The sequence below is a fragment of the Protopterus annectens genome, chromosome 10.part0, assembly GCF_019279795.1.
Source record: "Protopterus annectens isolate FY-2018-M chromosome 10.part0, PAN1.0, whole genome shotgun sequence".
NCBI lineage: Eukaryota > Metazoa > Chordata > Ceratodontiformes > Protopteridae > Protopterus > Protopterus annectens.
In genome coordinates, this window is record NC_056744.1 from 760,444,075 (window position 1) to 760,467,825 (window position 23,751).

The following is a 23,751-nucleotide window of genomic DNA, read 5'->3' on the forward strand; positions in this document are numbered from 1 at the left end:
GCATGTGCAATAAATGCATATCCCTATAGTAGCACTGATTAGTTAGACACAGGTTTGTATTGCAGTCCTGGTCAATGTGTGATTGTGGGTATGTCAGAGCATTATCATGGGTTTCAGTGAGTACAATATCCAATGTGGGTTGTGGGTGCTGGGTATACAGTCTTTATACCATGGTACCCCCAGTACATTTCCTAAGGTTCACTGTATGAGGACCACTGTCACCATCAACCATACAGGTAACTGATTACACTATCCAGCCCAATGGTGCACGTGGTGTGTGCAAAAATTCTGTAACAGTATGGACTCACTGACAAGGTAGTTAGCACTGCTAAACCCAGGTCTGTTAAATGTGTCAATGACTGTATGTGTTTGTCAATGTGTATATGACAGTATGTCATACTATGTATTGTTCATTAACACCCAGTACATCCCCCATTACCATACTGTGCAAGGCCTGGTGATGTTCTTCACTTAACAGGAAACTCAGGACACACCTCACCCTAAAACCTCTGTGGTGTGTGCAATTAAGGCCAAACACATTAGTAGCAATAAGTACCTAGGTAGGGGTTCTACTCTCAGTGTTGCCAAGTAAGTGTTTGCATATGTGAAGGGATCTACTTCAGTTTGCAGAAGATATATGTCCCAGGAGATCATTTGTATGAGAACTAACTGGCAAAAGGTAACATTGCAAAGCAATCATCCTGTGGAAATTCATTCCATCAAAACTAGTAGTGGATGTGTAAATGCCTTCTTCCCCACAGTACAGCTGCACAGCGATACTGGAGTTGGTATATATAGTTGGGTGTGGTTGTTGTGGGCACAGCCACCCACATTGGGCTTATTGTTGTGCATATTCCCCTCACTTAGTGTGTTGTTATACTCTACAGTATATGTTAACAGGTTAAGTAGTTGTTAATCACACTATGTGTGGTTCTACGCCACCCCACACCCTCCAAAGCGGGGGGCTGTGCCACCCACACCAGCACACCTATGTTTACCAACTCCAGGACTGCACAACATTGGGTAAGAGGACATATACCCTGCCAGTACCACTGTCAATGACATTAAACTGGCAGACTGATTATTTACTGATGTGATGTTTTGGCAATTTGGTCTTCATACATAGGCCAAAATGAGTTCACTGCAAAATAAAATATATCCATGTGAACAGTATTCTCTGTGTATTCCATCAACACCAAAGCTTCTGTGTGTGTGTTATTTACAAACATTTGGTGTGTGCCACCCAGTACACTTACCAGTGTCCACTGTAGAAGAGCAGTTTACATCAGCCACCATCCACACACTTGTATTCACCTCTCAGACCTATCAGCCATGTGGCACATGCATTAACTGTTATACAGACCTGTTACTTGTGTTCAGCTGTACCTGGGATATGACACAGTCAATGTGTCACCACAGTGCCACACACCTTGTAGGAAAGGACAGCAGACCAACATCCTGCTGACACATAGATACCTAGAACACAAACAGAATATATTATGGAGACCACAGTCAGTCAGTGTTAATGACAGCTATAATGCATCATGGCTGGACAGCTACACACCCTGACATGTAAGCATTAATCATTCTAGCTGAAAACATGTTTAACAACATTACATTGCTAAACATTAGTACATTCACCCTGTGCATCAGAACCATATTAGCATGTCACTGCATTGATGGTATAGATGACAGGGATGTGGCACAGGTATCATCATATGCACAGGGTGTGTTGTGGGTTTGCCAGAGGCCTAGACTGAGCCATTTAGTTGACATCATGTGTATGTGTTAGGGAGTTCTTTATTAAATGGGCTGTGCAGACATGGTGTGTGCAGGTATGGAGGTGCCCTAGCTGTGTTGGTGATGTGTGTGTATGTATTCACACATTTTTGCCATGTGACTGCCCTATACAGGAGTCTGTTGGACAGCTACAGACCGTACATGGCAGGGTGTACAGTTCACCATGTCCGGCCACGGACATGGGAACTCTGCCTGTCAGGAGTTGCATGGGCACTACTAGGCAGAAGCCCAGATATGTTACTCTCCCCTGATGATGACAATTGTCCACTGGATCTACGTCCCTGTTGAGACCAGCCAGGACCACGTGTACATGGCCTGCTGCATTGTGGTGTGGACATAACCCTCCTGCAGTGCTGGTGCTGGTACTGCCACTATGGGAGTTGCTGCTTGTCCATGTAGACCTTCCTTTTGTTGGTTTTGCTGACCTACGTCCATGTGTCCGACAACCCACTCCCACCACATTCTCTACCACAGACACAATACGGTCGAAGATTCCCACCATCTCACCCAACCGTCTATGCATGACCTCTGCAAAATAATGGTGGGCACCTGCAAGATCACAGATGTTGTCATGTACAGCAGGAAGAGTAGCCCTCTAGAGCCTCATACTGTCTCTGTTGTAAAGTTCCATACATGCCTGTGCCTCCATGATGGCCCAAAACATGCATCCGGTGATGGTTGCTGTGGCATTTCTGCCAGGGGCATAATGGCCAGCAGCCCTCCTATAAGCACCCCTGTACATTTGCCTGTGTGGTACCTCACCAGTCATCCAGCTATGGCTGCTGTGTACAGACACACTTGCCATAGTCACCACACTTTCCTGTCCCATGCCACCACCCACCAACTGTCCCTCATCTATGGCCACTGGTGATGGGGTATGTATGAGCATTGTGACTGTGTGTGGCGATGGGGTGGATAAAAGTGGGATATCAACCAATAGCACAGATTCAGCCCCTTGACAACCCTGCGTGTGCCTCACTATTCCTATCATCATTGTCAGAGTCTGTATGGACACTAACAACAGTTTGCCTGCAGGAGGAACCCTGACCCAACTCACCACCTGTGAGCGGCAGATGAGCAATGTAAATTAAGACCTGTACATTATGGTTTACTTCTACACACATACACACTTACAGGTGAGGTGACACAAACATGTTACACAGACCTGAATCCCCAACAATTGACATGCATGACATATGTCACTCAATATCAGGCAGTGCAGGCATTCTAAATCCTGGTTACAAATAATATACATATGGGGGTTGCACGATTCATGTTAGTAGGTGATGTCCCTTCCACTGGGACACACTGCACCCATATACACATTAATGATGTGCACCTGTACAGCACACTAGCATGCACTGTACACCATACCTCACAACTATACAAACCATTGTTGTAAGTGTTAGATGTGTAGCAGTTATGTTTGCTCTGTTCTTCATAACCCCTATGTGTTTGTCTAACACATGACTGAGATGATATGAGGATGGATGTCACTAATGAATGACTGACATTTGATTCACAGACCTCATCATCAGTTGATGTATGTGCAATAACATCTGATGACCTTCCAAGCCTCATGTGGATTTCAAGAGCATACACACCCCTGTTGACATGGCAGCCTCTTTTATGATATGCAGTGGGGCCACATTACTGCAGTCAAAAACATTACACACACCTGATATGTGACATATGACCTGTGCAATCCAATCCTGAGTTAGATGACTGTCAGTCAGGGAGATGCTGACTGAGATGCATACCATATTGGGGGTGCATAATTGTGCACACCCTTAAACCAATGGTTTGTTGAAGCACCTGCTAACTGAAATACAGCAGTTACTATTCCTGGAAGGGGCACAGTAGAATGCCATATCCTTGCCTTTGCATAATTAGGTCCATCTTCCCTACAAAGGTACCACAACTCTGCCAGATTGCAAGGCCAGCTCATGTGCACAGCCCATGGGAGTCACACAGGGACTTCAGTACTGCTGTGGAGTGTGTATGTGTGGGCCAATTCATAACCTTGAATGTGTTAAGATATGGCCATTCTTAGCTAGCTTTGGATGTATGCTTCAGTTCACTGTTGTATTTGAAGCTGACACCCCTCCTCATCCTCAGCCTTATTGCAGATGCCTGACAACTGTGGCCCACACATGAATGTTAGTTTGCAGTGTTCCACATTCACTCCACCATGTCTACAGGCCTACTTTCAGGTAATGAACAGCAACCGTAAACGTGTACACTGGCACCAGCAATCTTCAAGTTCGGGATGGTGGCCCTGATGTGATGTGAGCTGCTGCTTGTGCACCACAAGTAACCTTAGGACTACTGTCTGTAGGTTTGAGCCTTGGTCTCATGACACCATTACACATAGCAAGACATGCCTTTGGAAGACCTGGGGTCATGCTTTTACTATCTGTATGGAGGCCTGGATGATGTTTCTTGTGGGATAAATCTCCCATCTACTTACCCTAACCCATAGGGCACACTTATGCAAGACTCCATGCAATTGTTGATGCTGGTAATGCACAGGCAGGACTTGCTAGACATTTGTGCAACTGCCTCAGTGTTTCTGCATGTATATGGGTAGCCTCTAAGACCAGTTTGCACTATGTATTGTCATCTGTATTGGATGGCCATCTGTGTCTTGTCAACATCACTGTCATCCCATATTTAATACACCTCTAGATGACTGTCTGCACTGTTTGCCATGGAATATACAATGGTGAGGTAATGTTATTTTACCCTACTCCTGACTACTTCCTTTCAGATATGGGATACATGTCATGCCTTGGAAGATGTCTGCAAGACATGGCTACCTGTGTTGCAGGCAGCTGGCCAATTGTCATGGATATACTTCTCGGACAGCAGACCATTACATGGTGTGACATAGAGGCCTGTACTTGATGGCAGGTGTGTACTACAGAAGAGTGAATGCTGTCAGTACATTACAAGCTGCCTCCAGAATATGTTAATTGAAGTGTGTGCACACGTATGCTTCCAGTGTATTGTAAGGTTTGTAAACCCCATATTTGTTGTCAACATAGGATTCTATTTTATACATTAATTACACATGTTAGGTGTACATTACGGGTTGTAAAAGGTGTGGAATGTGTTATTGTGCTCTGTCATTGTATATATCAGGAACAGTTGACACCATCATAGGGGTGTGTACACTGTTGTATTGACTGTATGAGGGTTATGTTTCTTACATGTCCCTACTGTCAGCCATTTGTCCCATCATTTGGCTTGTGTCTGTCCACATATCTTGCACTGACGGGTTGTGAGGTATACTGCAGGACTCCTACCTACCCTTCACCATGGTGACCACTGTGATGCTGTGCAGTCAACAACAACAAAACTGAACATGTACATCATGCATTATAGGTAGGTGTGATAAATGTGTACAGGGCATATATCATGGCCTTAACATGGCCAGTGTATTGGCAAACATGAACAAAATAACCCCATACTCACCAGCCACAGGCTGCTGCCCCAGTTGTTTACCTAAAGGACATCATAGTTGTGGAAGAGAGGAAATTTCAGTACCCACTCATGTGGTATTGCTACAGGGTGGAAGCAGCATTACAGAACATTAACAGAACAAGCAGCAATACTACAGACTATGCAGCCCAACCCCATAGATGTGCACATCTGTGGATTACTAAACTCCAGCTACAGGCTATCTTCTCTGATATATGCATGCGGATTCCCTACAGATAGAAATGTAGAATCAACACTCTTCTAATTATGTGCACTGTGGCCTTACCTGCAAGCTCCTCAGACATTGGTTGGGTGCCACCCACCTCAACAATGCTGGGTTCTGCTTCATGGTGGGTGTGCTGGATGGATGCACCAAGGCTGGCAAGGAACTGTTCCGTACGTGTCAGTGGGGGCTGGATGGCTGCACCCACACCTGTGGCTAGCCGCTCCCTTGCTATAGCAGCTGCTCAGTTCCATGCATGATGCAAAATGTCGCTGGTGTGAAGACAGACCTGGTCATAATACCAGTGCCAGTTCTGTTGTCCAGCATCATTCACCCTGTGGACCAGTTCTTCCCACAGGGCTGTTCAGTCACATAGGGCTTCTGTGCCACGTCTGAACAGGACATCATAGTGCTGTATGAGATACTGAATGATTGCATCATTCTCCAATTAAGTAAAGGCTGGTATCCTTCCTCATGGCATGGTAGTTTGAATATATAAACATGAGAAAAGGTTACATGACCTGATATGGTTGTCTACTTGCAGATCAACACAGAATATTACTTGACAATATTCCAAACTACAGCCTAATCATATAATCAGCTGTCATTACACTCCTGGAACTGATCTATCTTATTCCACCCAATGTTGCACAGTTAACTGCATGATCGTCTATTCTCCATTCATTTCTGTGTATAGGGATGACAGCAACCATCGTCCATGTGGATGGTGTGTGGATGGTGGCAAGTCTGTGTTTGACTGTAGTGTGTGATGGAGCTGTGAGCACATGGCTTAGTTCAGGTAAGAGGCGGACAGTGATGTTTCCATGGCCCAGGGAGATTTGCTGTCGTTGCCTTCAGTAGACATTATGTACATTTCACCATTGATGAGTGGGGTAGTGCATCTGATGTGCATATCCCCCTACAGAATTGTGTGGACAGGGTGGCACTGTTCCAGCCTAACCTGTGTGATACATATTGCCTATATCCATGGCATGTGTGTATGAGGTGTGCTTTACCCCCAGTACAGGTTGGATTGTGTTGTTGCCTTTGAGACTGACTACATATGTGGAAACACTCTGTTGCAATTGTCCTTGGTGGTGTGGATATGTCTGATTTATAGTCATAATCAGCCTTACACAACATCAGCTGTGAACATACATGCTTGCTGAAATAGAGGTGGACTTGCCTCCAAGTTGTTGGCTATGCCTATGTGCCCCTGTACAGCCAATATAGCATTTTATTATGTGCTTTGTGTATTGCTGCTGTCCAACAAGAAGGATTACTCTCTCCTTGGTGGAGACTACTTTTACAGGTCAGGTACTGCTGATTGCATATAACTACAGTGGATATGAAGTGTACACACCCCTGTTACAATGCCTGGTATTTGTGCAATTGGAACATGACACCACAAAAACTCATTTCAAATAAATTGACACCTGTAATGTGACCTCAATCCTTTACAATTCGATGTAAAACATGACAATCGGGTCTATGAAAACATATGTGAAATAACAATCAGTAGAATAAGCCAGTTGAATGAGTGTGCACACCCTTAAAGTGATATGTTGTGTAAACACATGTTGAGATAACTACAGCATCCATTTGTTTTGATTTGCACACTCAATAGAATTGTACAGATTATGGGTCACATTTGGGGTGTGGAACATTTTTGAAAGATTATCTGTGGTCTAATTGTCATACAGCACACAAACCTGGCATTCCAGCAGGGGTGTGTACGCTTTTGATATCCACTGTATATAGGTGTTGCCTTAGCTGTTAGTGTTAAGCGTAGGCAATGGGTCATAACACAGATGAGCACTTCACTGATTACTACATGATAATCATGCCGACTGTCATACCGATATCAGTGTCAGGGCAATGCAACAAGCAGTAGCTGTACACATTTATTTCTGTTGTATGCACTGACACTGATATTACACACATGTGTAACATGCACACCCTATTTTTCCGACTGCTTGTAACCCATGGTATCAGTTTGTGCTTTCCAGCTGGACATACACATACATACATACATACATGTGCACAGGGAATACCTGGTATACATTTGTGTTCTGTGTTAGTATGACACACTGTATTCACAGTCTTGCTAATCAATTATACATCTCAGCTGGTTATACCCACAGGACTTTAGGACAAAGACCCACATCATTGGTTGACAATAGTAACATCACTATTGATACCATATTACTCTAGCTGCAACATACATATTTAAGTTCATTGCACATTAGCCTTTGACACCACTGTGCTAACCTGGAAGATGTCCAACAGTCATAACTATGCCATTATGTTACATTGTCATTGCTGGAAGACTTGCCACTGGTTTGGCTGACATAGGTCAGTTATATGTGTGTGTGTCTACACATATCAGTCACAAATGCTCTTATTGTCCAGCAGAACGCTGTACAGATAAATGTTATTAATTCAAGATATCACATGCAGTTCGGCACACATGTCTGCAACAGTACTGTACTATCCACATGCCCTATATATGTCTCTTAGCTTTCCAAGGTAAACATATATCATACTCATATTCACAGGTAACATATGGCTATAGACAACATCCCATTAACTGGCCTAGCAGTGGCACAGTCACAACTGTTTGACAGAAACTCTAGTGGTTGGCAAATGTGACCTGTCCTTTCCCAGGCTGAGTCAGGCTCCTGAGCTGTAATACCACCTCTTGAACTCTTAGAGTATCACATGTGGACAAAGCATAATATGATGGGGGAGGGTAAATAGGGACATGGCGTACATATTCCTGTTACAGAGTTATGACGTTTTTAACATAATATACTTTGCATTACTATGAATGTTTTGAAGGATGTGTAGTCTTGCACTCAAGTGTTTGTCATTATTTCATAACTTCAGTCATCAGCTATTTGTCAGACAGGTAGAGATGTCAAGAGGAACAGACATAACAGTCTGATTTTAAAATCTAGACATTCTGTGAAGATTTGTACAGTTGACAGGTATGGCTGTGATGTCTCCCACTGCAGACAGAGACAGATGGTATGGCCATAGCAGTTGTACAGCAGGACATCAGTACAACAAGTTTTGCTGGCACATATACATTTTTCAAACTCAGCTGTCTCATTATTACAGACCAAGTAATACATTAAATTACATGCTTAAATGTTTTACATACCTTTTTTTTGGGGGGGAGGGGGCTATTGTATATTCAAACCTAAGTGTTTTTGTTTGGTTGTTGTCTCACTCTGTGTCATTTTCTCTCTATCTCTCTCTCTCTCTCTCGCTCTCTCTCTCTCTCTCTCTAGTACAGGGATTGAGTGGGTTTGATTAAGTGACAGCATGGCATTTGTAAGTGATGGTCATGACCAGGTGATGGCTTATGTACCAATTGGTGTTCCCCACTTGCTAATTGCATGCAGAGCAGCTGTGTAGTTCTTCCAATAGCCAATGTCATGGCAACCCACTCCTATAAATGTGTACTTTCTGTGGTTCTTGCCCTTTACCTTGCCTATAAGGAACACATCCTTTGTGTGTGTGGGCAGCAGCGTTACAGATAGCAGGTGAGAATATCTCTTACAACACGACATGTGGACATAGGCTAACTACAGGTTTATGTAAGGTTCCAGATGTACGACAGAGTGTGAGTATCACTGTTATATGTTTTGAATACTGCTAGTTTAACAGGGTTTGTGTGTACATGCCAGTTCTGCATAGCTTGCAGTCTGACAATGCTACGCGTCTGCATAGCTCTCAGCTGAAGGGCTATACACATAATGGCCAGGGTTTGGGCCACTATGTTTAGTGTGCTCCCCAAACAGGTGTTGTCCTTGTCAAATCATTGCCATAGTCTGTTGACTGCTATCAGTAACTGGAAATCCATTAGTGTTTGTGACTTCATATCCTTTAAGAAGGATATGTTGCAAACAATCCTGTAACACCAGTAACTTTCACAGTGAATGAATGCAATATTTCAAATATGGCCCTGTGTTTGGCCCTATGTCCTCCACTTATATAACAGACTATGTCCAGATGTCATGCAGTAAGATGTTGATAGGTATGCGCTATCATTATTTAGTGCTGTCATTCCTGCTCTCATCCCTGTGATGTTGTGGACTCCCACTCATATTGTGGAGTAGGGGCCATAAATATGGTCCATATGCTAGACAACATGTGTGACCGTGTACAGTCAAGAGGTCAGTGTATAGTAAACACTGTTATATACCCATGTAACACATTTTAGGGGGTACATGTTTGACTATTAGGCTGTTAGTACAGGTGAGAAATATTACTAATAAAAACATAAAAGGTATGTAGTTGTAATTTTTGATACTATGGTGATGGGAAAAGTGGTGGGTTAGAAGTTACTGTTTGGCACACAGTCTGTCAGTTTGATAGACCAGTTTGAAGTGAAGCATTGTTATGTAAAGGATCAATTTACATTGTAACATTTCTCACTTTCCTCACTACGTGGTTAACTGAGAAGTGTAATTGGAGGCTGTTGGCTTAATCATGTAATTGAGTGTTGATTGATTTTTGTATTCAAGGCAAGTGTGTTTTGTACTGTTGTACTACTTGAAGGCTTTTGCCATGACATCAGTGTCTGATACTTTGGTTCATAGGCTCATAGGTAGGTGCTAGGCTATCAGCCCCAGGGCCTACACAAGACTAGCCATAACGATTCCTGGCTATTGCTTCCCACAGATATTTACTTTCCTGGACCCCTGTCTAGCAGGGCTACTGATGTGACCCCAGGGTGAATTTCCTATCTCCCATCCAATCATCAAGGTTCCTCTTAAAGAGGGTCATTGAGGCACTCCGCATGACATGTATGGACAGCCTATTCCAGAGTATGGGGAGTCTCTGGATCAGTAACTTATCACTCCACAAGCAAAGATAACAAGTTATGCTGAAGACCTGTTGTACCAAACCAGATAAATACGAAAAATAAAGTACAGGTCACTGCTGAAATATTCTTTGTTGAATCTCCTTTATTAAAAGTAAGCGCTTTCGGAATAATCCTTCATCAGACATAATTCAAAGTAACAAAAGCAGCCATATTTAAAACACAGATCATCCAATCACTTACTCCTAAAAGCCCGCATTTTTTGTAAAGCAGGTTTAATTGGTAAAACATCATTAAGACCAGGTGGTCTATGTGCTCTTAAATCTACTATCCACTTAGATTCAGCTAATGCTGTTCTATGCTGAATGTCCCCCCCCCTCTCATTGGTAGCAATATTCACAATGCATCTGAACTTGAAAGTGTGTGTGGGATTAATCTCTATATGTCTGAATAAAGCATTGCTCACTTGACATGTTCTAATATTACTAATATGCTGTAAAATCCGAACCTTCAGCATGTTATTTGTCATACCTACATAAAAACTTTCACATTGTTCACAATTGGCCATATATACTAAGTGTTTTGTCCTGCAAGTAGCCCTCCCTTTAAATATAAAAGTTTGTGTCTTATCGGGATGTTTATATTCAGTGTCACTATTAATATATTGACAGGCCTTGCAGCACCAAGGCTGGCAAGGAACTGTTCCGTACGTGTCAGTGGGGGCTGGATGGCTGCACCCACACCTGTGGCTAGCCGCTCCCTTGCTATAGCAGCTGCTCGGTTCCATGCATGATGCAAAATGTCGCTGGTGTGAAGACAGACCTGGTCATAATACCAGTGCCAGTTCTGTTGTCCAGCATCATTCACCCTGTGGACCAGTTCTTCCCACAGGGCTGTTCAGTCACATAGGGCTTCTGTGCCACGTCTGAACAGGACATCATAGTGCTGTATGAGATACTGAATGATTGCATCATTCTCCAATGAAGTAAAGGCTGGTATCCTTCCTCATGGCATGGTAGTTTGAAGATATAAACATGAGAAAAGGTTACATGACCTGATATGGTTGTCTACTTGCAGATCAACACAGAATATTACTTGACAATATTCCAAACTACAGCCTAATCCTATAATCAGCTGTCATTACACTCCTGGAACTGATCTATCTTATTCCACCCAATGTTGCACAGTTAACTGCATGATCGTCTATTCTCCATTCATTTTTGTGTATAGGGATGACAGCAACCATTGTCCATGTGGATGGAGTGTGGATGGTGGCAAGTCTGTGTTTGACTGTAGTGTGTGATGGAGCTGTGAGCACATGGCTTAGTTCAGGTAAGAGGCAGACAGTGATGTTTCCATGGCCCAGGGAGACTTGCTGTTGTTGCCTTCAGTAGACATTATGTACATTTCACCATTGATGAGTGGGGTAGTGCATCTGATGTGCATACCCCCCTACAGAATTGTGTGGACAGGGTGGCACTGTTCCAGCCTAACCTGTGTGATACATATTGCCTATATCCATGGCATGTGTGTATGAGGTATGCTTTACCCCCAGTACAGGTTGGATTGTGTTGTTGCCTTTGAGACTGACTACATATGTGGAAACACTCTGTTGCAATTGTCCTTGGTGGTGTGGATATGTCTGATTTATAGTCATAATCAGCCTTACACAACATCAGCTGTGAACATACATGCTTGCTGAAATAGAGGTGGACTTGCCTCCAAGTTGTTGGCTGTGCCTATGTGCCCCTGTACAGCTAATGTAACATCCTATTATGTGCTTTGTGTGTTGCTGCTGTCCACCTCTCCTTGGTGGAGGCTACTTTTACAGGTCAGGTACTGCTGATTGCATATAACTACAGTGGATATGAAATGTACACACCCCTGTTACAATGCCTGGTATTTGTGCAATTGGAACATGACACCACAAAAACTCATTTCAAATAAATTGACACCTGTAATGTGACCTCAATCCTTTACAATTCGATGTAAAACATGACAATCGGGTCTATGAAAACATATGTGAAATAACAATCAGTACAATAAGCCAGTTGAATGAGTGTGCACACCCTTAAAGTGATATATTGTGAAAACACATGTTGAGATAACTACAGCATCCATTTGTTTTGATTTGCACACTCAATAGATTTGTACAGATTATGGGTCACATTTGGGGTGTGGAACATTTTTGAAAGATTATCTGTGGTCTAATTGTCATACAGCACACAAACCTGGCATTCCAGCAGGGATGTGTACGCTTTTGATATCCATAGTATATAGGTGTTGCCTTAGCTGTTAGTGTTAAGCGTAGGCAATGGGTCATAACACAGATGAGCACTTCACTGATTACTACATGATAATCATGCCGACTGTCGTACCCATATCAGTGTCAGGGCAATGCAACAAGCAGTAGCTGTACACATTTATTTCTGTTGTATGCACTGACACTGATATTACACACGTGTAACATGCACACCCTATTTTTCCGACTGCTTGTAACCCATGGTATCAGTTTTGTGCTTTCCAGCTGGACATACACATACATACATACATACATGTGCACAGGGAATACCTGGTATACATTTGTGTTCTGTGTTAGTATGACACACTGTATTCACAGTCTTGCTAATCAATTATACATCTCAGCTGGTTATGCCCACAGGACTTTAGGACAAAGACCCACATCATTGGTTGACAATAGTAACATCACTATTGATACCATATTACTCTAGCTGCAACATACATATTTAAGTTCATTGCACATTAGCCTTTGACACCACTGTGTTAACCTGGAAGATGTCCAACAGTCATAACTATGCCATTATGTTACGTTGTCATTGCTGGAAGACTTGCCACTGGTTTGGCTGACATAGGTCAGTTATATGTGTGTGTCTCTACACATATCAGTCACAAATGCTCTTATTGTCCAGCAGAATGCTGTACAGATAAATGTTATTAATTCAAGATATCACATGCAGTTCGGCACACATGTCTGCAACAGTACTGTACTATCCACATGCCCTATATATGTCTCTTAGCTTTCCAAGGTAAACATATATCATACTCATATTCACAGGTAACATATGGCTATAGACAACATCCCATTAACTGGCCTAGCAGTGGCACAGTCACAACTGTTTGACAGAAACTCTAGTGGTTGGCAAATGTGACCTGTCCTTTCCCAGGCTGAGTCAGGCTCCTGAGCTGTAATACCACCTCTTGAACTCTTAGAGTATCACATGTGGACAAAGCATAATATGATGGGGGGGTAAATAGGGACATGGCGTACATGTTCCTGTTACAGAGTTATGACGTTTTTAACATAATATACTTTGCATTACTATGAATGTTTTGAAGGATGTGTAGTCTTGCACTCAAGTGTTTGTCATTATTTCATAACTTCAGTCATCAGCTATTTGTCAGACAGGTAGAGATGTCAAGAGGAACAGACATAACAGTCTGATTTTAAAATCTAGACATTCTGTGAAGATTTGTACAGTTGACAGGTATGGCTGTGATGTCTCCCACTGCAGACAGAGTCAGATGGTATGGCCATAGCAGTTGTACAGCAGGACATCAGTACAGCAAGTTTTGCTGGCACATATACATTTTTCAAACTCAGCTCTCTCATTATTACAGACCAAGTAATACATTAAATTACATGCTTAAATGTTTCACATACCTTTTTTGGGGGGGAGGGCTATTGTATATTCAAACCTAAGTGTTTTTGTTTGGTTGTTGTCTCACTCTGTGTCATTTTCTCTCTATCTCTCTCTCTCTCTTTCTCTCTCTCTCGCTCTCTCTCTCTCTCCCTAGTACAGGGATTGAGTGGGTTTGATTAAGTGACAGCATGGCATTTGTAAGTGATGGTCATGACCAGGTGATGGCTTATGTACCAATTGGTGTTCCCCACTTGCTAATTGCATGCAGAGCAGCTGTGCAGTTCTTCCAATAGCCAATGTCATGGCAACCCACTCCTATAAATGTGTACTTTCTGTGGTCCTTGCCCTTTACCTTGCCTATAAGGAACACATCCTTTGTGTGTGTGGGCAGCAGCGTTACAGATAGCAGGTGAAAATATCTCTTACAACACGACATGTGGACATAGGCTAACTACAGGTTTATGTAAGGTTCCAGATGTACGACAGAGTGTGAGTATCACTGTTATATGTTTTGAATACTGCTAATTTAACAGGGTTTGTGTGTACATGCCAGTTCTGCATAGCTTGCAGTCTGACAATGCTACGTGTCTGCATAGCTCTCAGCTGAAGGGCTATACACATAATGGCCAGGGTTTGGGCCACTATGTTTAGTGTGCTCCCCAAACAGGTGTTGTCCTTGTCAAATCATTGCCATAGTCTGTTGACTGCTATCAGTAACTGGAAATCCATTAGTGTTTGTGACTTCATATCCTTTAAGAAGGATATGTTGCAAACAATCCTGTAACACCAGTAACTTTCACAGTGAATGAATGCAATATTTCAAATATGGCCCTGTGTTTGGCCCTATGTCCTCCACTTATATAACAGACTTTGTCCAGATGTCATGCAGTAAGATGTTGATAGGTATGCGCTATCATTATTTAGTGCTGTCATTCCTGCTCTCATCCCTGTGATGTTGTGGACTCCCACTCATATTGTGGAGTAGGGGCCATAAATATGGTCCATATGCTAGACAACATGTGTGACCGTGTACAGTCAAGAGATCAGTGTATAGTAAACACTGTTATATACTCAAGTAACACATTTTAGGGGGTACATGTTTGACTATTAGGCTGTTAGTACAGGTGAGAAATATTACTAATAAAAACATAAAAGGTATGTAGTTGTACTTTTTGATACTATGGTGATGGGAAAAGTGGTGGGTTAGAAGTTACTGTTTGGCACACAGTCTGTCAGTTTGATAGACCAGTTTGAAGTGAAGCATTGTTATGTAAAGGATCAATTTACATTGTAACATTTCTCACTTTCCTCACTACGTGGTTAACTGAGAAGTGTAATTGGAGGCTGTTGGCTTAATCATGTAATTGAATGTTGATTGATTTTTGTATTCAAGGCAAGTGTGTTTTGTACTGTTGTACTACTTGAAGGCTTTTGCCATGACATCAGTGTCTGATACTTTGGTTCATAGGTTCATAGGTAGGTGCTAGGCTATCAGCCCCAGGGCCTACACAAGACTAGCCATAACGATTCCTGGTTATTGCTTCCCACAGATATTTACTTTCCTGGACCCCTGTCTAGCAGGGCTACTGATGTGACCCCAGGGTGAATTTCCTATCTCCCATCCAATCATCAAGGTTCCTCTTAAAGAGGGTCATTGAGGCACTCTGCATGACATGTATGGACAGCCTATTCCAGAGTATGGGGAGTCTCTGGATCAGTAACTTATCACTCCAGCATGTTCTATTCATCGTGATAACAAGGTTAAGATCCCTGGAGCGTGTGGCTTGGAGGGATTGGGATTTCTTTAAGTGTAGCATGTCCAACAACTCTGGGTTTGACATGGCCTTGTATGTTAGGCAGAGATTGTCTCTGAGTAGGCGATATGTGACAGAGTTTATCTGGAGTTTCTTTAGATGGTCAGCATAAGGCATCTGCTTTAGGCCTGTGATTCTTTTTGTGAAGTATTTCTGTGACCTTTCTAGTTGTTGCAGATGTCTTGTAAGATACATACCAAATGGGACATTGTATTCTATAATGGGTCTAATGAGGGATGAGTACAGATGGACAATGGCCTCCTTTTTTCTGGATGAAAAGCCCTTAGTGATGTGGTGTGCCACGTAGAAGGATTTTTAACTGTTGTGGCTATGTGGTTATCAAAGGTGAGATTACTGTCCACCTTTGTCCCTAGGTCTCATCACACTTTCACTGTTTAGTGTACTGCCACCTATGTGGTAGTTCACAGGTATGTGTTTTTTCCCAAAGGGAACAACTATACATTTTTTGGCATTTAGTTTGTGCCCATGGCACTGGCACATGGCACCTCTTTCGGTAAGACCCTTTTGTAGTATATCCACATCATTTGGGGATTCATTAATGGCTCCCAGCTTAAAGTCATCTGCGAACTTTGAAAGCCAGAGTCCCTTGGTGTTGGCCTGTACTTCAGAGAAGTAGATGCCAAACAAGAGTGGTCCCAGGACAGAACACTGCGGTACACCACTTGTCACTTGTCTGGAGCTGGATTTGGAGTTGGCTACTTTTACAGTGTGTGTTCTGTCAGTAAGCCAGTTTGCAACACATCGAGTGATGTAGGGATTAATGCCCAGCTTAGTAAGTTTATCTATGATTCCAGAGTGGGGGATAGTGTCAAAAACCTTGGCAAGGTCCAAGTAGACTGTGTGAACCACCTTACCCTCGTCTATGGCTCTGGAGACTGATTCGAAGAAGTTGATCAGGTTCAGGAGGCAATATCAGCCCTTCACGAACCCAAACTGTGTGGGGTCCAGTGTTTGAAGGTTGCCAATGTCTTTGTTTATAAGTTCCATGATAATACGTTCCATGGCCTTGTAGATCAGGCTCGTCAGACTGATGGGGCGGTAGTTCCCGGGATCCAAAGTGGATTCCCCCTTGTGGAGTGGGATGACTACAGCTGTGCACCACTCTGTGGGCATGAAGCCTGAGGTGAGGCTATGATTAAACATGCCACATAGGTGAGGTGCCAGTTAATTTTGTAGTTCATGCAGTACACAGCCCGAGATGTCATCTGGTCCCATGGATGCTGTATTCTTGGCTTTGGAGGGTGTGTTTTTTTACCTGAGTGGCCATGATTACCAGAATGTTGCATTCTTTCAATATTGACATGGGCCCTTTAGTGGGTGAGAGGGGGGGTAAAGTTCACACTGAATCTATCTGCCAGGATATTGGCAATATCCTTGGGATCAGTGTATCTAGTGCCATTCTGCTGTACCTCAGAGCAGATCTGAGTATTGCCATTAAGATTTTTGACATAGCTATAGAATGCCTTGTGGTTGTGTTTGGAATCTTTGTCAATTTTGTTTTCATAACTAGCTTTGGAAGATTTTATGAGGGATCTCAGCTTTTTACTGAGGCTGGTGAGGGAGTTTTTTGAATCCTGGGTTCTTCCTTTTTTCTGCAACAGTTTCTTACTTCTGTTGTACAGCTTGTTTATGGCAGGGGACAACCAGATTGTCTTCCTTTTATTATAGGACAGCATCTTGGTTCTATTTGGGATGGCTCAGTCCATGCATGAGTGAATGTGCTCATACAGCACCTTAGTGTAGGATTCAGCAGTTGAACTTCCAGTACCCAATCTGCATTTGTGTGGCTTACTTTGGTTACCACCTGTCCCTCTGTGCGAGGCATGGTCATTGTTTGGCCAGTTGCGGCCTACTCATAACCCTCAACTATACACATTTTTCCATAATGTCCAGATGTTGGCATCATAACTTTTGTGTGTTCCTCCTTAATTAAGTTCCTTTCTGGCAAAAAGCTGAGGATTGGACTCATTCAATGATGACAAACATTTGACTGTAAGACTCCACATCCTTCAGAAAAGTAATGCTACTGCAAAACCTCTAGTATTCTATCAGCTTTCTGAGATTGTAAGAGAATATTTATAATCAGTCCCTATTTGTCCACCATCATGTTATGCTTTGTCCATATTTTTGCCTATAACAGGTTGAGAGGTATGGTACTGCTGACACAATTCTGACAAGTGGAAAATGTTCTGAGATGGTAGGAGCAAGAATGTATCTTATGTTTCCTTTAATATTTGCATAATTCAGTTATGTTGTATTTTACACACCTACATGCTGTAGGACATGGCATAACCAACTGAAATAGTACAGAAATAAACCTTTTTTTTGGGAAATGGTGTTGTTATGTGTGTTATTTAAAGCAAACATTCTCATTTGTGCAAACATATTACACTCTGGCCATTTAATAAGTTGGCAACTGTAGTTGGCTGTTTGGGATTCACTGTGCTCTCTTTAGTCATTTCAATTACTTGCCTAAGAGATTGTTATATGTCTGGCAACTGTGTAAGGCCCATCATGATTATGTAGTGGCAGAGTGTGTACTTGTTATTTGGACTGTGTATGTGTGGGGTCAGCAGATGTATGTCCCATAATATATACATATAGGTTTACCTTTATAATGTTGAATTTCATAATGTCTAATAGTCATTTGGTTGAAAAATAACATTTCAACCCAAAATATTGAATTATCAAAATGTCTACAATCATTTCATTGAAAAAGCAATGAGATCAACCTTACTATTTTGCACACCTCCCACACCTCCCTACTTAAATATATCAACTCCGAGATCGCACTACAGTGCAGAAATGGGCAAATTCGATACTTTTGTCATTGTTTGTTTATAATTTTATTTCAACATTTTGATCTTTTAATATAGTGGGTTCAACCAATTGAGTTTCAACCATTTAGCATTCAACATTATGTTGGTAAACCAAATATATATATAGGTTCATAGGTTCATAGGTAGGTACTGGGCTATCTGCCCGAAAGCATATATTAGCCCAGCCACATTGTGCGGTATTCACCGCCCCTTTGGTTAGTTCCCTAGGCCCTTGATCTAGCAGCTGGTACCCTTGGCCCCTATGTAGTAGAGCTGTTGGTATGATCCCTGGTGTAAACTTTCTGTTACCTATCCACTCGTCAAGGTTCCTCTTGAAGAGTGATAGTGAGGGGCTCTGTCTTATGTAGATTGGGACCTTGTTCCATAGCATGGGATGTCTTTGCAAAGGGAATCTATCCCTCCAGCATGTTCTATTCATTGTTTTGCTGAGGTTTATATCCCTAGAGCATGTAGCTTGAATAGATTTGGTTTTGCTAAGATGGAGCATGTTTAACAGTTCTGGGTTGGACATGGCTCTGTATGTTAGACAGAGATCGCCTCTGAGAAGGCAGTATGCAACAGAGAAAAGCCTTAGTTTTTTCAATCGTGCTGCATAGGGCAATTGTTTGAGTCCAGTAATCCTCTTAGTGAGGTATGTCTGTGGTCTCTCCAGCTGCTGGAGATGCCTGGCCAGGTACATTCCAGTTGGTGCATTGTACTCAATAATGGGTCTGATGAGGGAAGAGTAGAGGGGCACCACTACATCCTTAGATCTTGATGCAAACCCTTTCTTGATCAGATGGGTCACATAGAAGGATTTTCTAACCACCTTGGCAACATGGTTATCAAAGGAAAGCTGACTATCTACTTGGGTCCCTAGATCCCTTATTACTTCTTCAGATTTCAGGGGGTTACCTCCTATGTGGTAGTTCGTGGGTACTCTGTTTTTTTCAAAGGGGATTACTACGCATTTTTTAGCATTTAGCTTGAGACCATGGTTTTGACACCATGCATCAGTCTCATTAAGGCCCTTCTGGAGGATATCCATGTTGGCCAGAGAATCTATTATAGCGCCCAGTTTGCAGTTGTCTGCAAACTTGGCCAGCCACAGCCCTTCAGTGCTTGCCTGTACTTCTGAGAAGTATATGCCAAACAGGAGGGGCCCCAGGACAGAGCCCTGAGGCACACTGCTCGTTACTGGTCTGGATTCAGACATAGATCCCTCTACTCTTACTTTGTGGGATCTGTCTGAGAGCCAGTTTGCGATCCATCTTGTGACATAAGGGTTTATGCCCAGGTTGGTGAGTTTATCAATAATACCCAAATGGGGAATGGTGTCAAATGCTTTAGCAAGGTCAAGGTAAGCCGTGTGTACCTCCTTTCCCTTATCTATAGCCTGAGTAACTGTCTCAAAGTCCACCAGGTTCAGGAGGCATGATCTGCCCTTGACAAAGCCGAACTGTGTGGGGTCAAGTGTTTGGAGGTTCCCAATCTCTCCATTTATGAGTTCCATAATGATTTGCTCCATTGCTTTACAGATCAGACTGGTCAGGCTTATTGGTCAGTAGTTCCCAGGGTTGTTTGTGGGCCCTCCCGTGTGCAGTGGAACCACTCTTGCTGTGCGCCATTCTATGGGCACATATCCTGTCGAGAGGCTGAGACTGAACAGGATATTCAGATGCGGGATTAATTCATTTTGGAGGTCGCGTATGACACAGCCCGGGACACCATCTGGTCCCATGGAGGCAGTGTTTTTAGCTTTAGATAAAGCCTTATTAACCAACGTATTAGTAATAATTGGAGTTACACAATCCCCTGGAATAGTAATAGGCCCTGCAGGTGGTGGTGGTGGGGGGGGGTTGCACTGAACCTGTTAGCCAAGATGTTAGCAATGTCAGTGGGGTCAGTGTATTTTGTTCCATTTTGTACTAGCTCAGAACAGACCTGAGCGTTGCCATTTAGGTTTTTGATGTAACCATAGAATGCCTTATGGTTATCCTTGGCATCCTCGGCAACTTTCTTTTCGAAATTGGCTTTAGCTGACTTGATGAGGGCCCTCAATTTCTTACTAATGCTATTCAGGGATGATTTTTCTACTTGAGATTTGGCCTTTTTTCTATAAGTCTCCTCCTTTTATTGTATAGTTTGCTTTTGGCCGGGGTCCACCAGACTAGTTTCTTCTTGCTTGAGGAAGGAGTCTTGGTTTTATTTGGGATAGCATGGTCCATGCAATCCTGAAGATGTATATAAAGTGCCTTGGTGTAGGATTCTGCATCCTGGATATCATTATCCTTCTGCAAGGGAATAGTGAAGCTTTCCACTTCTGACTCAAGTAGTTTGAAGTTTGCTTTGGAAAGGTTTTTACGATGGTTTCTTTGACTGGGGGAGGTGGAGGGGTGAGGATGTCCAGGGTTATCAGTTTGTGGTCTGATCTGACCAGAGAGGGAGTGATAATGGGTGTGGTACAATGGGCGCCCATATTTGTGATGACTAAATCCAATATGTTGTCCCCTCTAGTGGGAGAACATACCAGTTGTTTAAGTGCATTTGAATTTATAAATTCTATGAACCACTGGGCATAGGAGTTAGAACTTCGGTAGTTCACCCAGTCTACACCAGGGTAGTTGAAATCACTCAAAATTATGGTGTTGGGTAAGACCTTTATATTTTCCATTGCCTCAAGGAATGCTGAGTGAGCATCTTGGGACATGGTGGGCAATCTATAACAGGCTACGACTTGAAATGTGGTTTTGCCTGCTGATAGTTGTGCATGGATGATCTCTGGGGCATCATGCTGCGCCACTAACCTGGAGATATGGATATCCTTGATTAATATGGATACACCTCCGCCCTTTGTACTGTGATCTGGTAACTGAGGCTGGAAGGTATGATATGAATTGTAACCTGGTAGTGCTGGGGTGCTCTCTGGAGCCTTGAACCAGGTTTCCATCACTGCACAAACATCGATTTTCTCCATACTGAGGAGTGCCTCGAGTGCGTGCATTTTGAGGTTGAGACTTCTGGCGTTGAGTAGCATTACCCTTAGTTTTTGGTTACCTGTGCTGGTTACGGTGGTTGGTTTGTCTTTTGAGCCTTGCCTAAAAAAGGCACTATGGGGACGGCAAGAGCCTTGGCCAGTATTCAAAAGCCTATCAGTGACAGGTGCAAACCATCTCTGGCAAAACAGCGAGGCTTGTCTATCATGTCATCCCAGGCAGACAGACCCTGGATCCCCTTAGAATGATACCAGAAGCTTAGCCAATTGTTGAAATTGATCATTTTGTCTTTGTACTGTGGCATCATTCTAGGTGAGGGTAAGATGCTACTCAAGGTCAGGGTCATACCAGCTTGGGCTACATGATCTGAGAGCTCCTCAATGTCTCTTTTCATGTAGTCCAGGGAGGTACATCTTAGATCATTCACACCAACATGTACAATGACAGCGACTTACTTGTACTTGTTCTGGAGTGACCTAAGTGCCTGTGTTATGTGGTGGATCCTAGCACCCGACAGGCAGCTGACAGTAACCTTCTCCTTGTTCAGCCTGGTGAGTGGAACATCTGTGTGCCTTACTATAGAGTCTCCTATTACTAGCATGTTGGGTATGGTGTTTTGCCTTAGGGTCTGTCGTGAGGTACACTGCTGAGGTGAATTATGTGTTTTCTGGCTTGTGTTTGGAGGTGCAGGTTGCTTGTTTGTCTGCTTTGGAGGGCCCTGTTTCTTTTTCAGATTGGTACCTAGTGCCTCTGAATATGTTTTTGTGTATTTATGTGTATGTTTTGCCAGTGCTTGTTTTGTAGATCCATGTGTGACTGGTGGTGTGATGCTAGTGTGTCTCTTCTCCTCTTGACTGTCTGTTACAGTCATGGGTTGAGAGTGCTTAGCCTCCAGTCTGGCTGTGTATTTGCATCTCTCACAAGTGTTTGTGTCTAGAGGTAAGAGGAGAGGGTTGTAGGTATACATGAAACAGTTGTGACATTGCCTCAGGATGCCCAATTCCACCAGATGAACTGGAGAGTACACCTGAAGCTGACCTCTGGACATGCTTGGAAAAGTAAATTTCACTTGTCTTGCAGACAATCGAGGGTCTTATGCTGTATTATAATACATATATATATATATATATATATATATATATATGTGTATATATATATATATATATATATATATATATATATATATATATATAGATATATATATATATATATATATAGATAGATATATATATATATATATATATATATATATATATATATATATTTTATATGCATATATATATATATGTATATATATATATATATGTATATTTATATTTATATATGTGTGTGTATATATCTTATTTGAATGTTTACTGCTTCCACAATATACATTCTCTATAGTACAGTGATTGTCCTGCAAGACATGTTCATGAAATCATTCGGAAGAAGTCTTACAGCTTACATGGCATAGTGGTTACGTGTTATGACTATGGTGTACATGTTGCTAGGTTCAAAACTGCCAAAGGCTGTTTATTTTGTTGCTGGGCAGAACAAGGGCTCATGGAGAGAGGGTGATTAAGGCACTTTAAAGTGGCTTTAAAAGGGTTTGCATGGGTTTGTGTGAAGCTAAGCTGTGCTAACACACAGTTAAATGTGCAGGTGTTTAAACTGTGTGGGCTTGTCTTAGCGGCACTTACCAATGCGCAAATCTGGTTAGGTATGATAACTACTGTTTACCCATTCTGTGTTTGAGCATATGTCAACTGGTGTGCCCGCCACTCAGCGATGGTAATGCATGGTCAAACATATAGCCACTCTATTGAATGTTATGTTTCACTAAACAAGCATAGAGTTTGCATCTCAGGTGGTGTAGTGGTATGGTCTCTGACTGCAGTGTACAGGGTCCTGGGGCTGCTAGCTTTTTCATTAATGTTAAATTACTGGACTGCATGATGTTAGGCAAAGCAAGAGCAGCTTTTAGAACTCAGATGGTGCAGTGATATGGTTGCTGACTGTAGTGTAAAAGGTCCTGGGTTGAAGACCTGGCAGGGCTGATTACTTTTATTGCTGGCCACAGCAATGGCTGATGGTGAGAGGATGATTATGGCACTTTAAAG

The 23,751-nt window shown here is 42.6% G+C and overlaps 1 protein-coding gene across 1 annotated transcript in view; it reads left to right on the top strand.

Moving 5' to 3' along the window:
* PDE4B (phosphodiesterase 4B) overlaps positions 1 to 23,751 on the top strand; it is a 2,058,783-nt gene that overhangs the window by 1,099,867 nt on the left and 935,165 nt on the right. The gene's annotated exons all lie outside the window — the stretch shown is intronic.